At 40.8% G+C, this 27,028-nt stretch overlaps 2 long non-coding RNA genes across 3 annotated transcripts; both read left to right on the forward strand.

Annotated features, from left to right (window-relative positions):
• The first annotated feature begins 2,582 nt into the window (after positions 1 to 2,582).
• Positions 2,583 to 18,787, forward strand: LOC113065174 (uncharacterized). Of its 2 annotated transcripts, XR_003278946.1 has the most exons (7): positions 2,583 to 2,776; positions 4,053 to 4,152; positions 11,088 to 11,433; positions 15,002 to 15,036; positions 18,205 to 18,325; positions 18,474 to 18,608; positions 18,722 to 18,787. It is a non-coding gene; the product is annotated as an uncharacterized LOC113065174 (long non-coding RNA). The 2 variants fall into 2 exon arrangements; XR_003278945.1 differs by lacking the exon at positions 15,002 to 15,036.
• Positions 18,788 to 19,001: 214 nt separating this feature from the next.
• LOC113065175 (uncharacterized) lies at positions 19,002 to 26,154 on the forward strand. Its single transcript, XR_003278947.1, has 4 exons — positions 19,002 to 19,187; positions 19,391 to 19,603; positions 19,841 to 20,001; positions 25,987 to 26,154. It is a non-coding gene; the product is annotated as an uncharacterized LOC113065175 (long non-coding RNA).
• Positions 26,155 to 27,028: the final 874 nt, after the last annotated feature.

Genomic DNA, 27,028 nt, shown 5'->3' on the forward strand with positions numbered 1-27,028 from the left:
TAGAGCATTTGTGAGGATAACCAGCTACGGCTGAACTCATAAGCATGTAACATATCATTTCGAGTGAAAAAATTATGGGTTTAACCAGACGGTTACACGAGCTCCACCAATCAGATGCATCACTGTGGGATTGTGGGATTGTTCAGGATTGTGGGTAATGAAATACTTAGCCAAGACATCACGAATAAAAGGCATTTATCTCAAAACAAGGTAAGTGCCCCATGAACCTTTGCCGTTTATATGAGCAAATACTATCACTTAGTACAGCCGTAGCTGGATTTAAGACTACCATGTATGGTTAAGTTTTACCCCTTCTACCTCAACTGTCAATGCAGAAATTGTATTTAATTTTCACTTCCAGCACCAGCTGTGGGTGGGACTGTGATGCTCTATTCCCTTTCAAGGGAACTTCAAACTGCGTCCTCTAAGGGTCGCTATGGGGAACAGTATACCCACGCCGCCATGCTGAGGGGAGTGCAGGCCAGAGTCATTGTGAACACTAAGTACCAACTCTACCATTTCCATGGGAGTTCCCCCTGGGACGTTTAGATGGCTGTCTGTGACAGTACCCCTTACTTCCTAAGGCCTAAGCTACATACCCAACTTAACTGTTAGGACCTTGGCCCAGGGTAGAGCTGAAGGCTTGGAATCAGGAAAGATTCCTTTAAAGGGATACGGCTAAGAACCTAGAATTTTATACTAAGTCTTGCCTGTCACACAGGGGCTATCACTTGCTTACACATAAGCTTGCTGACGGAGCTGTCTCAACAGATCTCTAGTAGCAACACCCTTTCTAGATCGGTATAAGAGGATACATAGATGGAGTGGCACCCAAGATGAACAGGGCTTTTTCCTGCTCAAGAAAGGGCACAAAGTAACCGTGCGAAGCCCTCACCATATAGGATTTTAGAAAGAACGCAGAATACTAGTGTTCGAACTTACCACAGTGTGGATTTCAGAAAGTGTGCAAAGACTTCACGTGCACACTTACCATAGCATGGATTTTTAAATACTGTTCTAAGGAGGGGCTCTCGTTGCACTCTGAAAGAGCAGATTATAGATGGGATGGTGCATCTCAAAACAGTATGTTTGAGAGTCATTACCTCGATCTGTGGAAATAATGCTGGAGCGCTCTGGGGAAACCACACTGACCACCATGTGGTTTTCAGAAAGTACACAGAGCGTGTGTACCTAAAGGTTTCTAAGCCTCGTAGAGGCGCTGAACCACACGGGAGAGGCAAGCTCAAATTTTACAAACCTCTGGCGAGGGGAGCATTACCTGAGGCAGCATATACAAGAAGAGTTCTGTAACTGCCACCTCCACTTCCTGCTGGATGCAACAGCACAACTAAGCGGCTAGGAAACCCCTCAGGGTGATCTGGCCGGACATCCATGAAATTCCCTGCAGTGCTGTGCCAGACCTGATGATCAAGGAGGCTCCCACAGAAACCTGTGATCTAAGCCGCCTAATACCAGAACATAAAGCTGGAAGGCAGGTGCTGACAAGTGTTTAGTGAACACTGTAACTGAGCACTGCAAAGGATACTCACAGAGTTTATTAGTAGACAAATAACCACCAGCAATTTAATACACATAAGTATATACAGAAAGGGTTACATTCTCACCCACCCTCCTGCGCTGGAGCCCCAATCAAGAGGCACCTCCTTTTAGTCCAGATCATCAGTAAGGTGGTTGCTATGAGCATTGAACCAGCCAAAAACATTATAGGTCCAGCATAGGAGACTGTTGTGCGAGAGGTTTCCACCTAACCTTGATCAGGTGGAGATCTGGTGGTTACAGGGGAATTAGGGGAAGGGGAAGGGGAAGTAGATGTCTGCCTTTTTTCTTTGGAAAGAGATTGCCTCCTCAAAGACATTGCGTGCGTGCTCTTCACCCAAACAAATGACACAAAAAATGTGTGTGTCATCGGGTGTCAAGTTGTCTAAACGCTGTCTTTTTATGTGCTGCATTGCATCGCGCCTCGTAAAAATAAAACCATGTCTGCATTTGTGATTGGAGAAATGACAAATAAGCGCTACTCTACACTGCTCAAAACTCGTGTTAGAATCATCATTGGTAAATTATTTAAACATGAAAACATGCTCAGAACAGCCTGCATTGTAGGTACGTAACAGTCCTCCGTTAAACCCCCTGGAGCTATGTGGAGCACTTTTTATGATGAATGGATGCATTTTCTTGGGCTTCAAAATCTTGTCTCCTATTCACTGCCATTATAAAACTGGGAAGAGCCAGTACATAAAAAACAACAACAACAACAAAAAACTCAGATTTCATTTTTCTGAAAGAATAAAGTCATAAGCACCTAGAATGGTTTGGGGGTAAGTAAATCATGGGGTAAATTTTTTTTATTTTAGTGTGGGTTATCCCTTTAACACTGCAATGGCACTGTCATACTTGAGAGTTCAATTACTGGCCAGCTGGCCTACTTACACAACATTTTAGTGACCTGCTGGCTACGGGTTTTTTGTTGCTGACCGCGCACATCAGAGGAGCTGTCTTCTCCCACACTGGCATTTGCCTCCAGGTCACAATAAAATGGTGATAAAATGGCAGAGGTTTTATGTAAGTGTAAACTCGTAAACTGTTGATTCTTGAACACCACTTATTGGCTATTCCATTCAAATGAGTCAGAAATCTCTCACGGCTAAACACTGGATTTTGTTGTGCACTCTCCACGAGTCCTCTCACTGTAACCAGATGTAAACAAGAGGTTCATTGGTTATAAAGGAACTTTGTGAGATTGGGATGAACTGAAGTAAGTGACACCTTTTTAGTGATTAAAAAGAAACTATTTCTAGGCTAAATATAATCTGTCAATAATTTGAATAAAAGTTTTTGGGTGTTGAAAAACAGTTTTTTGTGCTGCGTATGGCCATATGCCCTCTTTATGCACTAAAATTTTGGGAGTGACATGTAAATGCATACCTCTCATATAAATGTGGGGTTTATTTTCATTATTCTTTCTGTAAACATTCTCTCATGAATACACAATGTTTGTGGAATGAAACTGATAATGAAGCAAAATTAAAGGTCATTGATCAACAAAATGGATTATAGGGAATTAATATGAGGCAGAAATGTTATGTATGCTGCACTCTGAAAGCTATTTACTGTTAATTACCATATATTAGAATATGCAAACAGCTCTTTTGGTTTGTTTGCAAAGCTGTCCTTCAAAGAGCATGTGGTGATATATTTAGCAGTTTAGCATAATTTAAGAATAGGCTTTGTTTATGGGATTTCCAGCAGTGAAGTATTAATGTTATTTGAATTAGGACATACTGATACAGTTTTCTGCAAACTAAAATCTTAAAGATATGTTTAAGATAATTTGTATTATTTAACATGCAATGTAAGTGATGTCATTAAATAGAAGCTTAAGTGTAAACAAAACTATTAGCAAATGATCTGAACATGAGCAGAAATCTTCCAAGACTAAAGACATCAGTGAGGTACAGAGAGACTGAGAAATACTATGTGGACATATTATACATATTTCTGTAATATTAGCAAAGGTTCAGCAAAACAGAAGTCTGATCATTTTTTTCAGCCTATTAAATTTTTTTTTTTTTTTTATTATGGCTTTCAAATATAATCATCAATCCCTATTCTCAGCCATTTTATCCTTAGAAATAAAAAATAAATGCCCATTTCACAGGTCTTGGTTGCCTTTTATTATTTGCATTTGTCATTGCTTCTCTCTGCTATCTGCAATCATAATAATCTGAAAAAAAATTTGGACACATAAAAAAAAATATAAAAATATATATTGAAATAAAAAAACCTGTGACAAATGAATTAATAATTACTAATGTATGAACTTTACAAAGTAAATCTCTCTTCTTCACAGAAAATAAAACTTTTACTCTGATATAGATGTTTGAAAACGCTGGTCCCCAGACAGTAGGACTATGATTTTATTGTTCACTGGTGAGACACTGAGGTTGTAACAGATGGAAATACATAATTAATAGGCACTGGCTCAATGCATAAATGAATCTGTGCTGTTTTTCCTGTCATGACACCTACAGAGATTTCCACAATCCAATGAATTATGAACACATAAAAGAAGAAGGACAAGAAAAAACAACATGCCAAAATGAATCCATCAGCCTAAACTGCATTCAAAAGGTGAGTCAGAAGCATGCATATTAGTAAACATACTGCTATTTGCTAAGAAGAAAAAAATATATAACAGATGCTAAATGCAAATTATTGCTAACTATATTATTGTATATAGTTTATGGCATATACTATTTGAATACAATATAATATAAGAGGAAGGCTGTAGGACATAATTTATTTAACAATAAGTTCTTAACACCTCTGTGACATTCTGAAATTGTAATGGAAAAGAAAATGAAGAAAACAATTGCAATCACCAGTCCTGAAAAGCATACACCCTAGAATACATTATTTTTATTGTTCTGTTGAAAGTCTCAACAGCTAATTTTGTGGGAACAAAATATTTTCCATTCCTTGCACAAAGGGTTTTGATAGGAAAAGGGCATTGTGCGCATACCATTTCTTTGTAACATTTACATCCATGTCAGCATGTTGAAAGCCCTCAGGCAAGTTTCTACTTTTAGATACTCAAGCTGTTAATACTGATTCAATATGAAGAGAGAATTCCATGAAAAACAGATTTTTTTTCTATTCACCTATGTCTTAATGTTGAAAGCTCTTTGAGCTATTTGAGTAGCAGCAAGTAATATACACAAGCTACCATGCATTTGAAATGTATTATTTATTTTTTTCCTTTTTGTTTTACCCATGTCATGAATTTGTTGTATTCCCATTTGTAAAGTAGCTGCTAAAATTGCTTTAGGGGGCCCAAGGCGGTTGCCTACCTTTGCCTAATGGGTAAGTCTACCCCTGTGTGTGTCCCATGTTTCTGTCTACTGAGTCATAATAAGTTGGTACTTTCACTGAACTGGCTAAATAGCTTTGCCAAATAGTCTGAATCAATTTGGATTAGTTTTGACCATTCTTTCAATAAATCATCTTAAAAGGTTTAAAGCAAGCAGTATTGGGATACTTAAGAACACAGAACAAATGGCACTGGATGAAGTGGATATTTATTTATCCAATAAGTCTCATGTTTCCTATGTCGAGAAGATTCCATTTTGCTCTTTTCTCACAAGAACCAGCGCCCCTTGTCAGGTGGAGGTGGTTTGGTCTCTATTGGGGGTTCTGAGGAGGATTTTACCAATGATATTGTGTCTTCGGTCACTTCTGTTGCTGATGATTTGGCAAACTCCATGGAGGCCTCCGCCCCTCTGCCGTATAGTGAGCCAGGTGATGCCAAATCTAGTCTAGACATGGATCTCGTATGCCAAGGTCATTGAGGAGCTTGGCTTGGAGTGGTTGACCCCAGAGGAGCCAGCCTGCAGCTGCCTTGACAAATGGTTTCTGGTTTCTTTAGCCTGGGCACCACCAGTGAGCTCCTTGCCAAAGAACTGTCACTTTCTTTCCTGAAGTTCACAATGAACTTAATAGGTCAAGGCATGCAAAGGGAATGAGTTGGCACCCCTAACCCAAGTTCTGGATCCTACATCTATGGCCCCTCACCATGAGCCATCATGCTTTCCCAAGAGGGAAGAACCCTATTTCAGGAGCATCTATTGTTTAATGTGGTCTGTCTATTCAGACTGATGCACATTCTGGAATGAAGTTCCCTTATCTTGTGACATTGTCTTTCCTACAGGAACTGCTGAGGACTGTGCTTCATCCTCTCTCAGTGTTATTGTGGCAAACCATGTCCAAGTGGCTGGCCTGTCAGTTGAAAGAAATGAGGAACAACCCCAGGAGGGTGGATCTGCCTCATCGCCATATGATTATGACCTGGGGCTTCTCCAATGTCCTTGGGGCTCTTTGAGGCCCTTCGTTAGAGCAACTACTATCAGCTGAGGAGTGGCCCATTTCACTTAAGACTGCCCTCCAGCTTGCTTTAGCATCAGTCATGTGAATGGGTGACCAGCAGGCATTCTCGGTCAGTACATATTGCCTTGGTTTGGGAAAAACAACTGGAAGGTCCTCAAGCAAAGGCAAGAGCTGAGGGTCACCCTGGAGCTAGAGCTCATGATGTCAGATCAGGTACAGTATGAGAGCCGGCTACAGAGCTCGCCATGGGGTAAAACATTATGTAGAAAACGCAGAAGGAAAATCTGCCCCCTGTTCCATGGCTGAGGGTAAGATGAGCTCACCTTGAATAATCTGCCTGCCCTGAATTATCTGTCTGCCCTGAACTGTCTTTCTGCAATCTGTCTTATCTGCCCTAAACTATCTGCCTGTGGGACAAAGACCACGGAGGTCATCCCCCTATCACTGTTGCTCCCGGTGTTGGGAGAGGCCTTGTGGTGTGTATGGGCAACACACACCGTTCCTGAACCCCTTGAGCATCCAGAACTCCCACCCAGCCTCTCTCTCCCACCACCTCTGTACCAGTCCTCACCATCCCCACCACTGTCTCCTAGCAGCCCCTCTGCTCACCCTCAGCTCACCATCTGTGTGGTGGGTCTGCCAGTCTCCATTGGCGTTGTGGCTGGAAGATCCCTAGCCTCTAAATCCCAGACTCCATCTCGGCCATTTGACCCAACTTCTCCACCATGGCTCCTAGCTCCCTCATCTCCACTGTGGCCTGTCAGTCCACCTGCTCTGCTGGGCTCCCTCGCCCCTCCGGCGCCGCCTTAGTCTGTCATTGACTATCTACTGCCTCAGGACTCCACTCCTCTGGCTACAACTTGTCCCTCAAGCTCTGTCAGGATCCTCCTCCCCTCCGACTTCACCTTGGTCCTCCGGGTCCTCCCCATCACCCTGACTTTTCGGTTCTCCATCTTCGCTTTGGGCTCCAACACCACCTGCTCCGCTGCTGTCATTCAGCCACCTGGAGCCATCAGCCCTTCCTCCACCATGGCTCCTTCCTCCATCAGCTCCACTATTGGATGCTATCATAGCTGTGGCCAGGACTTCGGGGGGGGGGGGGTTACCCCCATGTATTTTACCCTATGTACCCTCAAAGACTTGTACAAACAGGCCAAATACAAACTACATAAGGAGATAAGAGTGGCAAAGATAAACTACTCCGAAAAGCTAAAAAAACAGCTTTTAAGTAATGATGCTACAACAGTGTGGAATGACCTGCAAGCCATCACCAGTTACAAGATCTTCAATGAAGATGTGTTAAAAGTCTTCAGGAAGCAGAAGATAAGGAAAGCCAAAGGCCCAGACATTGTCTTTCCAGCTTGCCTCAAAGCATGTGCTGTCCAGCTATCACCCATCTTCACATTGATCTTCACAGATCCCTGGAGCAGTGTGAAGTCCCCTCCTGCTTCAAATGCTCCACAATCATCCCTGTACCTGTTGCTTTAACATCTGTTGTCATGAAGTCATTTGAGAGACTGGTGTTGGCCTTATTGAAGGATATTACTGGACCCTTGTTGGACCCCCTGCAGTTTGCTTTCTGAGCAAACAGGTCTGTGGATGATGCAGTCAATATGGGATTGCACTATATCCTCATACATCTGAACAAAACAGGGACTTATGCAAGGATCTTGTTTGTGGACTTCAGCTCCGCTTTCAACACCATCATCCCCGGACACCCTTCAGAATAAACTCACACAGCTCTCTGTATCCACCTGTATCTGTCAGTGGATCACCAGCTTTCTGACAGACAGGCAGCAGCTAGAGAGGCTGGGAAAAATCACATCCAACACCCGCACCATCAGCACTGAAGTTCCTCAGGGTTGCATTCTCTCTCCACTGCTCTTTTCCCTCTAAACAAATGACTCTACCTCTAAAGACCACGGTCATTCTCCTGAAGTTTGCAGAAGACACCACAGTCATCAGACTCATCCAAGATGGAGATGAGTCTGCTTACAGACAGGAGGTTGGGCAGCTGGCTTTTTCTGGTGCAGTCACAACAACCTGGAGCTGAACACGCTCAAAACAGTGGAGATGATCGTGGACTTCAGGAGAAACTCCCCTGCTCTTGCCCCACTCACCATCATGAACAGCACGGTGGCTGCAGTGGAGTCATCCAGGTTCCTGGGCACAACCATCTCTCAGGACCTGAAGTGGGACGTTCACATTGACTCCATTGTGAAAAAGGCCCAGCAGAGGTTGTACTTCCTTCATCAGCTGAAAAAGTTCAACCTGTCACAGGTTTAATTATTGCCTTTCTCAAGTATTTTGTAAATACATATGCATATCTCTTGCTAAATTTGTCAGCAAGTCTAGAGGCACAGAAGTTGATTTGTTGGTCAGTACCTGGATATCCAGACCTTGTGTTCACATGAACAGCGTACTTGTTTCTCACCACAACCTGAGTGAAGAATGACACAGACCAGATTAAACAAGAATTGCTGTTTTTTCTGTGAAAAGGAACTTTGTGTCCAAATTAAATAGGATCCAACAAGATTCCAGTGAAAAGCATTTGTTTGTCCACACAGATGTGACATATTGATAGGATTAGACAAAATCAATCACAAATAACAGCCAATATGACAGTGTGTGCGGCCTTTCAAGCTGAAGTGCAGTCTTGCACTTGCAATGAGTTCACAGTTTGAATGTTCTGGTTTCCTCTAAAGTATTTTCAAGATATGATGTATAACTAATCAAGATATAATTATCCATTGTCGTTTCCATTATGACTATTAGTTACTCACATATACAAACTCAACAGAAACCATTTTAATTTTATAAAAAACTCAAGAAGTACTTGAGCTTTCAGCCACTCTTTGCCTATATTAGACATTGTGACTCGTGGCTAGTTAGGGCAAATACTTCAGATTAACATGAAAAGGATACCTTTTATCTTGTCTGTGTCTGGTTGGACACGGTGTTAGCAGAAAAGATTGAATTAATTACATCTCATTCTCAAATAACTAAATAAAGCAGTTGACCTAAAGAATAGCCTGGAATGCTATATGCCAGAAGCTAATAAAAAAGTGTTAGCATTAACAAGCGTTTCTCCTATCTTGAGCCTGGAGGTTCAAGGTCAACAACAAAGTTAGATATATCGGATGTCAATGAAGAACTGTGTTTATCTGATATTTAATTATGATTAGAATATACCGATTCCAGTGATATTAATTAAATAAGTTTGATTAAAACATGATTTCTCTCATGTTTGCATCCAAAAATTTAAAATGGTCCAGATGATAAAAATCACCAGGGATTGTGGTCAACCAGCTTAAATCTTCCATTGAGCACAACTGCTGAATAGCATTACGCAATACATCGTCTCTGTGGAGAAATATTTCAAATGAACAAGGGAAATAAATTACAGCTAGGAATAAATTAATCATTAATCAACTACATCTAATTAATAATATGTAAACTTACGTTATTTAAGTTATGTAAAGTTTTTGACACTTTAACTGCATTGCAGATACACATTTTCACCATCAAATTCCCCATTTCAACCATGCATCATGTACAAATGTGTATTTTTTGTTCAGCTGATAATTTGTGTTACACAACACATCTGAATGATGACAGTAAAAGGTGTTTCAACTATTTATCTTTTTTTTAAGGTCTTGCAAACAGGAAATTTCCTAAACCATGACTATATAGACTATGTGTATATTCTCTAGTTTGTATATCAGTGTAGTATATGTTGTGTTCAGCAGTGTTTACTACACACTGTGAGTGAAATCGGTGAACTGCCACAAATCTAAAAATGACAAATCATGGACCAAAAAACAGGGACTGTGAAACACTAAGAAGGACTGTGTCCAAACAACACAGAACTACTGCAACAAAGTGTCAGTAAACCTCAATATTCACCGTGAAGTGTGTTTCCACACAAACCACAGAGAGCTTCACAAAGCCAACATCCATAAAAGAGACCAACAGTCACCAGTGCTATAATGCAAAAAATTATCATGAGACTTGGACAGTTGGAGCACCAAGATGAACTTCTTGGAAGCTGTATTAAAAGCAAGGGATGGTAAAACACCTTAATAAATAAATATTGACTACATACATGAATAATATTTTTTTGTAGTATAATATTTTGAATATCACAGTGTAGACATAAATCTGTTTAATTTTAAAAGATAAACTGACAAGTTGCATGAAAAAAAAAATCATGCAGTATCCTTTTTCCATATGAAAACTTGAGCATATGAACCTCTGTATCTGCACAATCACAGGATGCTGAGCCTCATGAGTGCTTCTGAAGATTTCCCTTTGACATAAAGAGCTGCTGTTTTGCTTGTGTACACCACTGGCTATTCTTCTGTATATTCAGAAGTTGTGTGTGCCTGCCACCAACTCATTTCCCTTCATGAACCTGTAAGACCTGCTTTGGCCTGCTCATCTATGCATGCTGGAAAAAAAAAAAAGTATTTTTGTTAAAAAAACTATAGTACCTAGCTAACCTAGGCACATATATCACACGCACATATAAAAGTCATATACATTAGATTTGATTTAAATAAATCAAATCTAATAAATAAATGCAATTAAATTTTTCAAATAAAAAGTAAAGATCAATCATGAATAAAAAGATACAAACCAAAATAAAAAATACAATGCTGCAAATAAATAAATGAATAAAATTGATAGCAAAAATTACTACTAAGTAATTTACTATTTCCAATTTTACTACATTGTTAAGGTTATTTTTTTGTGTGTGTGTGTGTAATTTTGTGACTTTCAGTTCTTAGTTATTAGACATAAGTCAAGAATTCTCTTATTCCATCAAACTCTGCTACTAATTGGGTTTGTCTCCTCTGTGTTTTTCTTAATAAACTTCAAACAGCCCCATTATGCCCAGACTGGGAGAAAAACCCTGTTCTCGTTGTGGTATAAAACCACAACCTTGTAACCTTAATACTGTGTCTCAAAGCCACAACAATATGCACAGTCAGTGGATATAAGAACGCTAAAGATAATTGTTTAATCAACTTTTCTGTGACTTTCTTTTAGTTTACGTTATGTTTTATGCACTTATTTTTCTAAAATCTGTGACTTGAACGTCCAGCACATACACGCTACATCAGCTAAAGATAAGGTGTGCATTCATTGTTTTCCTGGTGCTTGTGTTCTCGACGTTGCAGCGCAGGAACTCACGATCCTGAAGGGCGACGAGAGCCTCAGATCTGTCGTGCTGCATGCGGGGGTGAACGACATCAGGCTGCGGCAGATGGAGGTTCTAAAGCAGGACTTAATCGTGTCTGGACCGCTTATGATGTACAGACGAGGAAATGAAAGGTTCATAAGATTATTTTCTCTAAATTAATGGCTAATGTTATGGTCTAATGAACAGAAACTGCTCTTTGTTAATAATTGGAAACTTTTCTGTGAGTGACCTAGGCTCTATCGTGCTGATGGCCTGCACCCCAGAGAGCAGGAACAGATCTTCTGTCGGACAACATCTCGAAGATGCTATGCACTGTATGACTAGTAAGTCAATCCTCAAATTACAGTCTTTGTTGTTCTATCAACTTAAACGATAGTAGCGCATGTTTAGTCCATTTGATAGAGACTGTGTCTGATCCCTGAATAATGAGATCAAATAATAAATCTATTATATAGGGCTGCACAATTAATCCAATGTTATTGTCATGCGTATTTTCTCAGTAAAGCTGGTTCTGCGATTAGTAGTAAATCTAATGCACATGCTTTCAGAAGGAGTAACATTTACTGCACAGAGCCATAGATAATTACAATCCACACAAAATTGCGTTCATAATCACAGAACATTTGAATCACGCTATTATGAAATCAAAGAAATCAATCTGCCATTATGAAAGCTGTTTGTGTAGCTTGTCAGTGAACTACGGCTCTGTGTAATAAATTCTGCTCCATGTGAAAGCACATGAAAATACCACATTTCATAACATATTTTTACTCCAAACTCACCTCATAATGTAAGTCGAGTGTTTAAAGTAAACTGTGAGATGATATGGCTTCATACACATAATAAGGCATGCAACATATTTCATAGTATTCTAGGCAGTGATAAAGGCAATTAGAATAAAATAATAAAATTCTAAAAAGAAAAACTCTGATAAACCATGTATTGTTGTAGTCGTGTGTTTATTAGTAATGTTGAATCAATGAAAACAGTTAAATATTCTGTTAATTCATCATGGCTGTAGCATTTCCTGGGTTTCTTTTTCAGGGTATATTTGAATTTTCAGCGCAAGAGCGCCCTCTGGCCTTTGGATGGATATTTACTGCTGATCACAGAACTGAATGATATGAATGAAAATCGCAGCCACTGCCTAATCGTGATTTATCGCATTTGCAATTTAATTTCGATAAAACATCCAGCCCTACTTGTATAGGATCTAGAACAAATCTGATTGTGATTAACCCAGAAAATCGCAAATTAAGTGAACAACAATTATTTCTAAAGCTTGGACTCTTAAACATTCGATCACTCAACCTAAGGCAGTATGATCCCAGATAATAGTTTTGACATAATCTGCCTAACTGAAACCTGTCTTTAACCTAATAATTATTAGTCTAAGTAAGTCCTCCAGACTACTGTTGTTATGGAGCGACAGGAACAAGAGACGTGCATATCCATATGCAAGCTTTTTATTGAAAGAAGTGGTCACAAACACAGGGTGTAGTCCATGGTGATGGCTAACAGTCTAGTGTGAGAGTCTGAAGAACAGACCTTGAGTGGCTACGACAGACAGGAAGTGACAGGACTCTGACAAACAGCTGTGATGGGACTTGGCACTGGACGATTAGTGGTGACGAGATTTGACTCTGGACAAATAACGGTGATGTAATTTGACTCTGGACCAGCTGTGACGTGACTCTGGACGAACCGCTGTGATGTGATGTGACTCTGGACGAACAGCTGAGATATGGCGAGACTCTAGAAGATCAGCTGAGATGCGACTGTTAAGAAAAGTCAAGTCATTCTTGATCTTCATGAGCAACGTCAAGTCACTCTTGATCTTCATGAGCAGAGTCAAATTAACAATGATCTTCATGAGTTAAGTCAAGCCACAGTTGACCTTCCTGAACCCACTCAAATCACCACGGCTCTACCAGAGCCTCGTCACATCTTAGCCAAACTTCCAGAGCCTCCTCACATCTCAGCAGAATTTCCTGAGCGCTTGTCCTATCCTGTCATGGCGATGGAGGCCATCCACAAACTCATAGCCTGCCCTTTCATGGCCCTGGAGACCATCTACCATCTAATCATAGCCACGGAGGCCACCCTTAACCTGTTCATGTTCTCTATTTCAGCCTTACCTGACCAGGCTTGCTCTCCTGTGCCATTGACCCCACTTTGGTTGTCATCTGCTCCGCCCTGGTGGGCTTCTGTCTCGTCTGCACGGAGGTGGTGGTCCTCTGCGCCGCCCTGGTGGGCTTCTGTCTCATCTGCTCAGCTGTGGTGGTCCTCTAATCCACCCTGGTGGGCTTTGGTTCCATCTGCCCCGCTGTGGTGGTCTCCGGTTCCGCCTGTGCCGTCCCGGTGGGCGTCAGTTCCACCTGCTCCACCCTGGATTCCTGCCCTGTCGGTACTCCCCTGGGCCCCTGAACTCTCCAATCTGCCTTGGTCTCTCTGTTTGTTTGTTTTTTTCATCACTTCCTGTTTCTGTTCCCCTCTATGGACCTGGCCCTCCGTCCCTCCCCCTGATCCTCCACCAGTCCACCTCCCTCCTGGTCTCTTTGTTCTTTGGTTTGTTTTTGTGTTCTGAGGAGCATCTGGTAGCTGCTCCTTAGAGCAGGGGTAATGTCACAGTGTCTGGTCTTTGTTCCCTGTGTGTCCACTAGTGGTCTCACTTCCCCATAGAATCAACCATCCATATATACCCGGTTAGTTTCATGAAGTCCTTGTTTTGTGTCACCCTGCTTTCTCGTGTTTTTCTTGTTTCTTGTTTTGGACTGCTTTTGTTAATAATGACATCTTGCCTGTATGGACTACAATTTTTGGATTCTCCAAAATAAACACTGAAATTGGATCTCTCTGTTTGCGTGTACGTTCGTGACAGGTGTGCAATATTCACAAAAATGGGTGCGTTCTAATAGGCTTTATCATACAGTGAATGCTTACAGACTGTCAAGATGTTTTTGTTTGTATTTTTGTGAGGTGAGTAACATACATACTCAATAATGTCACCTTGGATTTCGTTAAAACAACAATATTTGTAATAAATAATAATAATTCCTTACATTTATATAGTGCTTTTCTAAGCACTCAAAGCACTTTACATTGTCGGGAGGTATCTCCTCATCCACCACCAGTGTGCAGCCATATTGCGCCAGAACGCCCACCACACACCAGCTTATTGGTGGAGATCCCATTCTAAAGCCATTATAAAGCAGGAGTAGATCCAAGTCTGTTTCGCAAGTGTAAGATGTTATTTTCATTTCATTGTCATCAGTGACAGCATGTTCTTTAAAAAAAAAATTGCTTTGCAAGCATTAACCATGGAGACTGTAACGACCTGATGATTGAGAATCCAAGTCTGGTAGATGTTGGAGGACCAGTGGTGGTGGCATGGGAAAGCATTTTTCCACTCAAGAATGCAGAAAGAAACTCGCTCTATTTAATGGCTTCTCTGTTGGTTCTGCCAGTCATTGGTTTTGGCCCGACATACTGTGATCCAGCAGCCAGAGAATGAGTAATCAATGGGGACTGCCACTGTCAAGCCCCATTATGTAAAAATGTAAAAAAAAAAAACATACAAGTCGTACAAAAGTACAGTCAGTCATATGATAATGTCAAATGGTGTTGCCATATCCTTAAGCTACACAACTTTTGGCATTCATTTTGAAACTTTGGTTGATGTTGTTGGTGAATAAATAAGTTCAATTAGATTTTAATTTGTTCCTCAGAAATCTCTTGAATGGCTTCAGAAGACTCATAGTGCACATGTAATATGGATCATTTTCATTATATTTTCATGGTGCTTTTGGAGCTTGAAAGTCTAACTTTCATTTTATGTAAAAGAGCAACCAATACATAACTAAAAAACAAATCTCCCATTTTGTTCCACAGAAGATAGAAAGTCATGATTCTGGCAAAAAAAGAGGGTAAGTTAATAATCACACAATTTTAATTTGGAAGTAAACTAACACTATTATAAATGTAAAAAAGTAGAATGTTTAAAGTAGATCTTTTAAAGGTTCGTTTAAAGGTTCCCATACCGCCTCCTCCTCACCACCAGAGGGAACCGTCCCCAAAATATTGACAAACTCTGATTCGGACTCCATTTTCCATCATCCCTCATACCTGGGACTAATCACTCACACTCACATCATCACTCTCCACACCTGCACCTTATTTACACGCCCACATACCAACATATATAAGCAGTCACCAAATGCTCAGTTACTGCGAAGTCTTGATTTGCCCCAGCTGTCTTTTCGGAGCATTATTACCTGTGTTTATTTTCTAATGTATTGACCTTGGACTATTTCTCGATTCTCTGATTGTTCTCTGCCTGCCTGACTCAGATTGCCTTCTCTTAACTCTGTTTGTTTGCCGCCTGCCCTGAACTCTCCCCTGGTTAAGGTTCTGTCTAAGCCCTTTCTTCATTATTCTGCCTTGCCGGTATCCAACCCTGTATTGTCTGACTATTCTCAATAAAGCTGCAAATGAATCTAATGCCTTCTGATGTGTCACAACAGAAGACTTCCCCATATATCGTTCCAGAGGCGATGATGCAACTATCTATGGAACTCTCTGCTAAGGCGTCCCAGCACTCCCTGCACCAACACCAGTTAAACCGGTTCACCACACGAACCGAGGATCTGGTCAGAGAATTGCAAGGACTCAGTCTGTCACCTCCAGGAGCTGGCTCTAATTCACCACCTATTCCTAACAACACACTCCAGGTTCCGACACCCACAGTCAGCCCACGACTCGCTTTCCCTGATAGATTTGATGGAGAATCCACTACATGCAAGGACTTCTTAATTTAGTGTTCGCTCTTCGTCAACCAGCAACCATTGTTACCCCATAGATTCCAGCTGCATTGTTTTCATTTGTTCACTGCTGACCGGGAGAGCATTGGATTGGGCTACTGCTGTATGGGGGACTGGCTGTTCACCCTTCTCCACCTTTGAAGCCTTTCTCCAAACTTTCCGTGAGGTTTCCAAAAACACCCAGCTGAGGAGAGAGGCGCAGGTGACTGACATGCTTGACAGATGGGTAATCGTATACATAGATTGAATTATTCAAGAACTAGACAATAAACCCATACAAGGAATTACTGGTGCTGGCATCTTTATTCCACTTGGAACATTCATCATCAAAAAATTACCACACCAATCCTTAGCAAATGCACCTGATTTTATACAATCCCACACCAAAACAATCAATTGCTCCATTTTACCATTTACAACACAACACAACTTTTTACAAGTCTAGTCTAGCAGGTGGTTTTCTAACACAATTAGATCTTCTTAAAATTGGACTGTCAGTCTTTGGTGCAGATGAAACCAGTTCTGGAGACTGTTCAGAGAGCTGAACCTCAGAAGGAGACTCTGCAACAGGAAGAGACACAGCAACAGAGGGCATTTCTTCATGAGAAGTTTGCACATCCAAATGGAGACAATTCTATATTTGACTTGCAGACTTAACGGTTCTGCAGATTTCAGCAAACTCCTCCGATTCCTCGTTAGCACTTGCCCATCCTCTGTTTGAACAAGATATGACCTTGGATTTACTTCTTTTAGAACAACAGCTTTCTTTCTCCATCCTGTTGGCCTGTTGAGGAACTCTAACCACATCCTGCTCAGAAAGAGGTATCAGTTGCCGAGATCCCTTATAATAAAATTCTTTCTGTTTTCTTTTCTGATGTTGCATCTCTTTCAATGTCAAACTTTTGTTTTCTCTTTTGAAAGACAACTTTGGCAATGTATCACACAACTTACGGTTCATCAGTAGTTCGGCAGGAGATAACCCACAACCAAGTGGGGAAGAACGATAACTCAACAATGCCATTCATCCGAATTACTCGCAGCTGCTTTTTTTCAACAGCCTTTTCACTATCTGCACCCCTTTTTCTGCTTTTCCATTTGCCTTTGGATAAAGGGGGCTCGACGTTGTATGCTTAAAGCCATACTGTTCAGCAAACAGTCTGAATTCACGACTACTATACTGAGGACCATTATCACTTTGCACAATGAAGGGAATTCCATGTCTGGCAAAAATACGTTTCATGTGATTAATCACATCACTTGTTGTTGTACAACGGAGCGATTCAATTTCAGGATAATCAGAATAGTAATCAATAACTACCAAAAAAATCCTTACCTTTCAACTGGAACAAAACAGTTCTTACTTTTTGCCATGGTTGAGTACCCACACAGCAGGAGACTACTAGGCGGATCCGCCTTCAAGTCGCCAAACCCGCGTGACTGTCAAATTCGTTTTGGTGCCGCCCAGAGGATCAGCTCCGCCTCCGGGCAGCGCCGTCAAACAGCGGATCCTGAGCGGACCCGTGTCGGATGCTCGGACGCGGACGCGCCTTTACTGCAACGGTTGAAGGCCGATTTATACTTCTGCGTCGAGTGTTCGCCGCAGTGTACGTCGTAGGCTACGCACGTAGGCGACGCTGTTGTGAGCATTTATACTTCTGCGTATGTCTGTTCTGCTCTGCAGTTACACCGCCGAAATGCTAGTTGACGCGAGCGGGTTCCACTGTGTTCACATTCCTCGATCCTCGCGGGCTTTTACGACCAATGGTGACTGACAGAGAGCAGATCATGTTGGAGCTGGAGCTTATCGAGGTCCAAAAACTGTTAATTTTTGTTAAGTTACTAAAACTAAAAGGCCGAAATGAGAGAAGGTGTCGGAGGAGATGGTACGTGCGACTCGTGAACCAGTTGAGACAGAAAGAGGGTGTACCGGCCCAGCTTTAAGAGCACTGAACGTGTGAAAAGAGCAGCTGCTAACGAGGAGAAGCATGAGCCAAACTGGCCAAGATATGACGTCGTATAAGGGTCGTAAGAACTTGTGGTATGCCAATTCATAAAATTCTTGTGTAAAAAATAATTGAATGGTTGCTTCTCCTTCTGCTTGGAATAACGTATTATTTCTATGTTCTGAAAATGCATATGAAATTATTGTCTTGTCCTTGGATTGTTTATAATATTGCATTTATATCTATAGTAATAATTATTATTATTATCATGTTCTGTGCAGCTTTACAGCTAATTTGAAACTCATGTTCATTTTAACACATTCAATTTTAGACAACTACAAAGATGCCATTAAGCTTATGACTCAATATCAGAATGGCTGCAACACCTCTGAGCTACAGTCTGAGGCAGAGCAGGAGGGTAAGCTGCCAGAGAAAAGATTCAGGAAGCCAATGTAAGTGTGTTCTATCTTGTTTTTATGTTATGTTTCTACAGTAATAGGAAGGTTATTTCCCGTAGCATTAAAAAATAGACCAGAGTTGCTTGTACTATGTATATTTGGCAATTTTGGGATTGCAATAATCATAATGGTTACCCAACAGCCATCGTTTTGGGGACTCTGATGAGAGTGAAGAAGAAGCCAGAAAATGGTGACTTTGCATCTCTGAGGATGCCACGACCTTCCAAATTGCCTGGTGCATTTGAAGCCTCATCCCCGAACCAATTTCACTGGAAGAGTAAGGAATAATCTCTTAACATCGAAATAACAAATCATAATATTAATATTAGAGATATGGTTAACATTCTTAGTGCTAAAGATATTCCCCTCTCCTTGTATCCATTCCTTCAGCTCCATCATCTTGCAGAGTGCCAGGCAGCAGAGTAACTACTCCTCAACCTGGAGAAAACTGTCTAGGGAAAAACTGTTCTCTGAAATAATATTGTCTACAGTGGCCCTATCTATATTAACACAGCAATGGCCACTCTGTTTCAAATCAATAGACTGCATCTGCATTACCATCTCAGATTTAAAATTTCAATCGTGGGGTTGAAGTAGGTAGTTTATACCAAATTCATGTTCATGCATGACAAGAGATTTTTTTTTATTTGCCTGTAACTTGCAAGCCTCGCAGCCTACCATGGTTAACAGATCACAACCACTCATCACTATGGCCCAGGAATGGCAGTCCCTCCACAACTCCCTCCACCCCCCGCACCAGTCCTCAACATGCAGACAGCAGAGGAAGCCTGTTCAAGCCTGACCTACAGACCAACATGGCGAGGGGGATGAATGGCCGATACCATTCCCTGCTCTGGTGAGCAATAACTGACAAATACTGGAGGGTCATTCTATGCAAAAGATTTTGGAATAAATTCCCACAACCATCACATTTTCTTCAAACTTTGACAATAACTTTTGTCATTAACTAATGTCAGTATTATGAGTAATGAGGATAAACACTGAAACGTGATATATTTTATACACTACATTTTAGTTATATTTAATGTTTGTCAACAGGTCCACATCCTTAGCCTGCTGAAAACCATTAAATAGCAACAAGACCAGCTTGTGGCAAAGGTGAACTACCTCTGCAGCAGGCTGAACAGCACCCCGGGGCCAGATGTTGAGAGGCCTGAAAATATCCAGTTTCCCCTGGAACAATTGGAGGCCGTGGAGGAATTTGAAATGTTTCTGAAGGAACCGTCAAATGGCCCAGCTCGACAGAGATTCGTGAGTTTTCTTACTGTATGGTGCCATTAGGTTAATTGATTGTCCATCATTATTATTGTAAAGGTGGCACAGGTCCATGAGGGTGTGATCCAAGTACATGTTTCATGAGTTCACACTTCTACATTTCTGGATGCTTTCAAAAGGAACAAAAACATTTTAAATGCACCTTTAAATTCAACTTGAGCTTAGAAATGTTTACCTTACTGTCTATTTAAAAAAGATGTCTTTGCCTTTTAGATTTCTTCTTTGGCCACCATTGGAGGCCAGGATGTGAAGAGGGTGACCTGGAACATCCTGGGCAGGCTCTTCACTGATGAGGTGTCTCATCAGATCAACTGGAAGGGTGTTAATAACAAAAAGCCCCTTCAGTAGGATAGCAACTTAGACCTTGCTTTTCAGTAAGTATATAATACAAAGTAATTAAATGCATTCAAAGTCAATAGTTTGTAAATGTTAGGGCAGCCTTAAAAATCGCTGCAACCATCTTACCAATATGACCGTGAAGCCTTTTTCTTTTTGACAATTAACTAATCCTTTACTAAACGCGACTTTGCATTTCATAAATGATGTTAATTTTTTTTTTGTATGTCATAGATGACGTGTAAATGCATGAATCAATAATTTACAACACATCCCCTAATCTAAAATGTAAACTATACATCACTTGATGTACTTGAAAGTAAGCTACTAAAAATATTCCTGTTAACTATCAGGCAGTGCAATAATGATAATAATAAAAAGCCTACCTTTCTGACATGCAGCAAATCTTCAAAATTGCTGTGAGACTCCCTCCGTCTGAGTCCTTCAGTTTGTCGCTGTCACTGTAAACGGTGTCGACCATAGGTGCACTTCTAGAAAGTGGAGATGACAACTTCCGGCACAGTCTTGGGGTGAAACAGTGGCGTACCTGCACTTGTGCATAAAAATGCAACTACGGTCGAAGTTTAGGGATCTGAATCACAGTGGATTGTCATGTACTACGTTGCACTGCACTACGGCTGTACTACGTTTGAGCTCCGTCACTATATTCTTTTCATTGACTATTTTTAACTTAAAAATCAATTTTACACATCATTGATTCCGTTTATATAACGCGTGAATATATCCTCTATTGTATTCTACAACAAAAACAATCAGAGCGCCTCGCTATCACTAGTTTTATTTTGATCTCCCGGGTCCGCTATTAGCTTTTAGCCAGTTAGCATCAGCAAAGCGTGGTTGCTGCTAACTGCGCTTACATTGCTAATACTCTATTCTCACACATTACCACTGCTGTACTCACTGTTACTTGCTTTAATGGCGGATGAATGTCTCCACTCTGTGCAGCTCGAGCTCGAGGCCGTGGGGAAGCAGATTCGCGACCTGGAACAGAAGCAGGCCCAGCTGAGAGAGCGGAGAGCCGCGCTGGAATCATCCCGGGCTGACGCTCACAAGTCCGGGGTAAGTATACAGCGTGCTGTTAACAGTCCCACCACGTCTACTCCGTGTGTTTCTCTGCGCAGGCCCGGGGCACCCAGGACGCGATCTTCCCAGATGTCCTTCACTGCGACGCCGTGACACCACGGACCCTGGGTGCATCCACAGCGGAGGACGCGAGCTGGGTCCCGGGCGACGACTTCTCCCCCTCCTGCCTTCGAGATTTCCATCCAGAACCGCTTCGCTCCCCTCCGCGAGACAGGACGCGACGCTGTGATCATCGGAGACTCCATCGTCCGACACGTAAGTGCTACGTTAGCCGAAGGTAAAGTGCACACTCATTGTTTGCCTGGTGCTCGTGTTCTCGATGTTTCTGCGCAGATACCCGCGATCCTGAAGGACGGCGAGAGCCCCAGAGCGGTCGTGCTTCACGCCGGGGTTAACGACACCACGCTGCGGCAGACGGAGACGCTGAAGAGGGACTTCAGGAGCCTGATCGAGACGGTTCGCAGCACGACGCCCGCGGCGACGATCGTTGTGTCAGGACCACTGCCCACGTCTCGACGAGGACACGAAAGGTTCAGTAGACTTTTTGCTTTAAATGAATGGTTGTTGTCATGGTGTAAAGAACAGAAACTGCTATTTGTTAATAACTGGAATCTTTTCTGGGAGCGTCCTAGACTGTTTCGCGCTGATGGATTACACCCCAGCAAAATTGGAGCGGAGCTTCTCTCTGACAACATCTCCAGGACACTTCGCTCCATGTGACTAGTAAGACAATTCTCAAATAACCATTATGATGAGTTTTGTTCTAACCGCTTAAATGCTAAAGGTACTTGCGCTGTAAAACCTATTAAGACTGTGTCTGTTCCCCGAATAGTGAGGTCAAAATATAAATATAATGTAGGATCTAGAAAAAATCTTATCGTAATTAAACCAGAAAAATGTAAAGTAAATGAACAAAAACAATTTTTAAAGTTTGGGCTCATAAATATTAGATCACTCGCACCAAAAGCAGTTATTGTAAATGAAATGATCACAGATAATAGTTTTGATTTACTCTGCTTGACTGAAACCTGGCTAAAACCAAATGATTATTTTGGTCTAAATGAGTCTACTCCACCAAACTACTGTTATAAGCATGAGCCCCGTCAGACTGGTCGTGGCGGGGGTGTTGCAACAATATATAGTGATATTCTCAATGTTACCCAGAAAACAGGATACAGGTTTAACTCTTTTGAAATACTTCTTCTAAATGTTACTCTGTCAGACATGCAAAAGAAATCTAATGTATCTCTTGCTCTGGCTACTGTGTATAGACCACCAGGGCCGTATACAGAATTCCTAAAAGAATTTGCAGATTTCCTCTCAGACCTTCTAGTTACAGTTGATAAGGCGCTAATCATGGGAGATTTTAATATTCACGTTGATAATGCAAATGATACATTAGGACTTGCGTTTACTGACCTAATAAACTCCTTTGGAGTCAAGCAAAATGTCACCGGGCCCACTCATCGTTTTAATCATACACTAGATTTAATTATATCGCATGGAATCGATCTTACTGCTATAGATATTGTACCTCAAAGTGATGATATTACAGACCATTTCCTTGTATCGTGCATGCTGCGTATAACTGATATTAACTATATGTCGCAGCGTTACCGTCTGGGCAGAACTATTGTTCCAGCCACCAAAGAAAGATTCGCAAATAACCTGCCTGATCTATCTCAACTGCTAATTGTACCCAAAAATACACACGAATTAGACGAAATTACTGACAACATGGGCACTATTTTCTCTAATACATTAGAAGCTGTTGCCCCGATCAAATTGAAAAAAGTTAGAGAAAAACGTACTGTACCATGGTATAACAGTAATACTCACTCTCTCAAGAAATTAACTCGTAGTCTTGAACGCAAATGGAGAAAAACTAACTTAGAAGTTTTTAGAACTGCATGGAAAAACAGTATGTCCAGCTATAGACAGGCTCTAAAAACTGCTAGGGCAGAGCATATACACAAACTCATTGAAAATAACCAAAACAATCCAAGGTTTTTATTTAGCACAGTGGCTAAGTTAACAAATTACCAGATGCCACCTGATTCAAATATTCCACCAACGTTAAACAGTAATGACTTCATGAATTTCTTCACTGATAAAATAGATAACATTAGAAATACAATAGCGAATGTAGATTCTACAGCGTCTAACACTTCAGTTTCATCCATCGCACCCAAAGATAAACTGCAGTGCTTTACAACCATAGGACAGGAAGAGCTAAATAAACTTATCACTGTATCTAAACCAACAACATGTTTATTAGATCCTGTACCCATTAAATTACTGAAAGAGCTGTTACCTGTAGCCGAAGAACCGCTTCTCAATATCATAAACTCGTCGTTAACTTTAGGACACGTCCCAAAACCATTCAAGCTGGCGGTTATCAAGAATTTCAGTCAGGTTTTAGGCCCCACCATAGCACAGAAACTGCACTTGTTAAAATTACAAATGACCTGCTCCTTGCGTCAGACCAAGGCTGCATCTCATTTCTAGTCTTACTTGATCTTAGTGCTGCGTTCGACACCATAGATCATGACATACTCATAGATCGATTACAAAACTATACAGGTATTCAAGGGCAGGCTCTAAGATGGTTTAGATCCTACCTGTCCGATCGCTACCATTTTGTTTACTTAAATGGGGAGTCATCTCATTTATCATCAGTAAAATATGGAGTGCCACAAGGATCCGTCCTAGGTCCCCTTCTATTTTCAATATATATGTTGCCCCTTGGTAATATTATTAGAAAATACGGAATTAGCTTCCACTGTTATGCTGATGATACTCAGCTATATATCTCAACGAGACCAGATGAAACTTCCCAATTATCTAAGCTAACAGAGTGTGTTAAAAATGTAAAAGATTGGATGACACACAATTTTCTCCAATTAAATTCGGATAAGACAGAGATACTAATTATTGGACCAAAAAACACTACACAGAATCTTGTAGATTACAATCTGCAACTAGACGGATGTACTGTTACTTCCTCTACAGTCAGAAATCTGGGTGTTATATTAGACAGCAATTTGTCTTTTGAAAATCATATTTCCAATGTTACAAAAACTGCATTCTTCCATCTTAGAAACATTGCCAAGCTACGAAACATGTTATCTGTTTCTGATGCAGAAAAGCTAGTTCATGCATTCATGACCTCTAGACTGGACTATTGTAATGCACTTCTAGGTGGTTGTCCTGCTTCGTCAATAAACAAGCTACTGGTAGTCCAAAATGCAGCAGCTAGAGTCCTTACCAGGTCAAGAAAATATGATCATATTACCCCAATTTTACAGTCTCTGCACTGGCTACCTATTAAGTTCCGTATCAGTTACAAATTATCATTACTTACCTATAAGGCCCTAAATGGTTTAGCTCCAGCGTACCTAACTAGCCTTCTACCACGTTACAACCCATCACGCACCCTAAGGTCACAAAACGCTGGACTTTTGGTCGTTCCTAGGATAGCAAAGTCCACTAAAGGAGGTAGAGCTTTCTCACATTTGGCTCCCAAACTCTGGAATAGCCTTCCTGATAATGTTCGGGGTTCAGACACACTCTCTCTGTTTAAATCTAGATTAAAAACACATCTCTTTCGCCAAGCATTCGAATAATGTATCTTTTTAATTGTGAGTGTAGTTGCATCTGTTCAAAGGTGCATTTTTATTCATTAACTTGGGTTAAACTAATTTTACTTTGTTGGATCAGCAGCTATGCTAATGATGTCTGTATTTTGTTTCTATGTTTCACCACGGGATTTACATCCCGTGGTAACTAGGATTTAAACAAGCTCCAGTCTGGATCCAAAACACCTGAGAAGAGATGATGCTGACCCTCAGAGGACCCCAGATGATGCTACCTTGAATCAACAAACAGAACTAACAATTATTGCTAAATGTGTGACTGAATCATATAATAACTTAATTAATAATATTGATAGTTCATCGTCTAGCTGACTACGTCTTGTATTATTATTATTATTTTTATTTTTTCTAAAATCCTGTCAAATGTACACAAACTACTAGCTACTACTAAATATTGTAGAAACATAATTTTCTGTAAAGTTGCTTTGTAACGATTTATTTTGTAAAAAGCGCTATACAAATAAACTTGAATTGAATTGAATTGAATGTCAAGAGAAACGCACCCCAGGTGTGGGCAACAGGCCCATCATGTTATCAAAGTAAATGCATGCAAACTTATTGGCTGCCTGGTGGTTCTGATAGCTTTCCTCGTGTATCATTTATCTTGGATCTCCATAATAATAATAATAATAATACACACTGATGGAATGCCGTTTGTTTGAGTTGTGTGGGTTGTAAATTACCATGTGAGTTGTATTTTAATTTAGTGTTGATTTTGGAATGGTTAACATAACACATAAGGTCTCTGCTGCAACATATAGCTTAAATGTTAGGTCGCTTTGAATAAAAGCATCAGCTAAATGACTTAATATAATGTAATGTAAACCAGGACTAAATGCAAGTAAATGGAGTTTACCCACTGCTCAAATGTCAAAAATAGAGTTTATCCATTGGTTTATGTAATGTTAAGAGTTTACCTCCAAATAGAATGTTATAGGACCCTACCAAACTTAAAATATTACAAAACAACACTAATTTATCCACATACAATATGTGCTCTGATCAAGGGACCATTTAATACCACTGATATTGTTTGAACATTTTGGATGTCTTTTTTAATGACCGATAGCGATAGGCTCGGCACACCTTACCTGGATCATGAATTCATAGTTTACCCACCTCTTATTTTAACCTCCACAACCCTGTTTATAACTTTGTAAGTCACGTTTCTTTTTAATTTAATCTCATAGCTATCTCAAATATTGTATTGTGTAAGCATACTTGGCTTTGGATGCTACAGACCATCTGTCTGTTTGATTACAGGTGCTGTGAGGAAAAACACTGTGACCCGGTCAGCCACGGATGCAGAGGTCACCAAGCATGCAATCAGGTGGTTCAACCTGGCAGCAGATCGGGCAACGAGGAGACGTGTCCCACCTCCATCCACACAAACGGAGTAAAAGAAATGTTTAAACAATAAACCATCTTTTTATTGAACCTCTTGTCGTTCACCAGTTATTCATTTTCTGATGCAGTGCAACATTTCATTGAAGTTGTGGTCTAATAGATAAAATATTTTTATGTTTGCACCGACCTAGGCCTACAGTATAAAGCATTAAATTAGGTTTTGACCATAAAATGAATGTAGATTAGCCTACCCAACATAAGCTACTTAACAAAAACTGAATAGACTATAACCTATAACTCCATAAATGCAAAATGTCAATTTTATATTTCCATTGAGTAGTGATTACTTTTGTACAGTAAATTTGTGTCTTGCATTGGAACTTCTCTGTTAGGCTTATTTACAAATTTGTTCTGTTAAAAATACAAGGCAATGCAGATTTAAGCTTAGGTTTATATTGCTGTAGTAGCCTAGGCTAGACATAGTGATAGTTTATGTCACAAGGCATAGTTTATCTTAATATTTAGTTTATCCTATTTTATCCTACAACAAGAACAGAAGGGATTTTGAAAATGAGATAAACGGGTCCAAAACGGACCTGGGCCAGATGAGACAGTATTTTTAGTAGTCCGTTGCGGGTCCCTGGCGGATATATGTTTCAATGTGCGGGTCCAAAACAGACCGCCTTCGTTTCGGATCCGTCATTGCGTGCAAGTGGACGCTGATACGGGTCCGTTTCGGCCGATCCGCCGCGGAGTACTTTTGCTGTGTGGGTAGGCACATCAGCAGTCAGCATTGGTTCTTTTGCAATTTTATAGTGATGATGCAAGCCGACATCACACTTACTGATTAATTCCTCAATATGCATATTAATTCCAGGCCAATAAACAGCTTGTCTGGCTTGCTGCTTGCATTTTTCAATACCAAGATGCCCTTCATGTATACGACTAAGCATACCTT

The sequence above is a fragment of the Carassius auratus genome, chromosome 47 (assembly GCF_003368295.1).
Source record: "Carassius auratus strain Wakin chromosome 47, ASM336829v1, whole genome shotgun sequence".
NCBI lineage: Eukaryota > Metazoa > Chordata > Actinopteri > Cypriniformes > Cyprinidae > Carassius > Carassius auratus.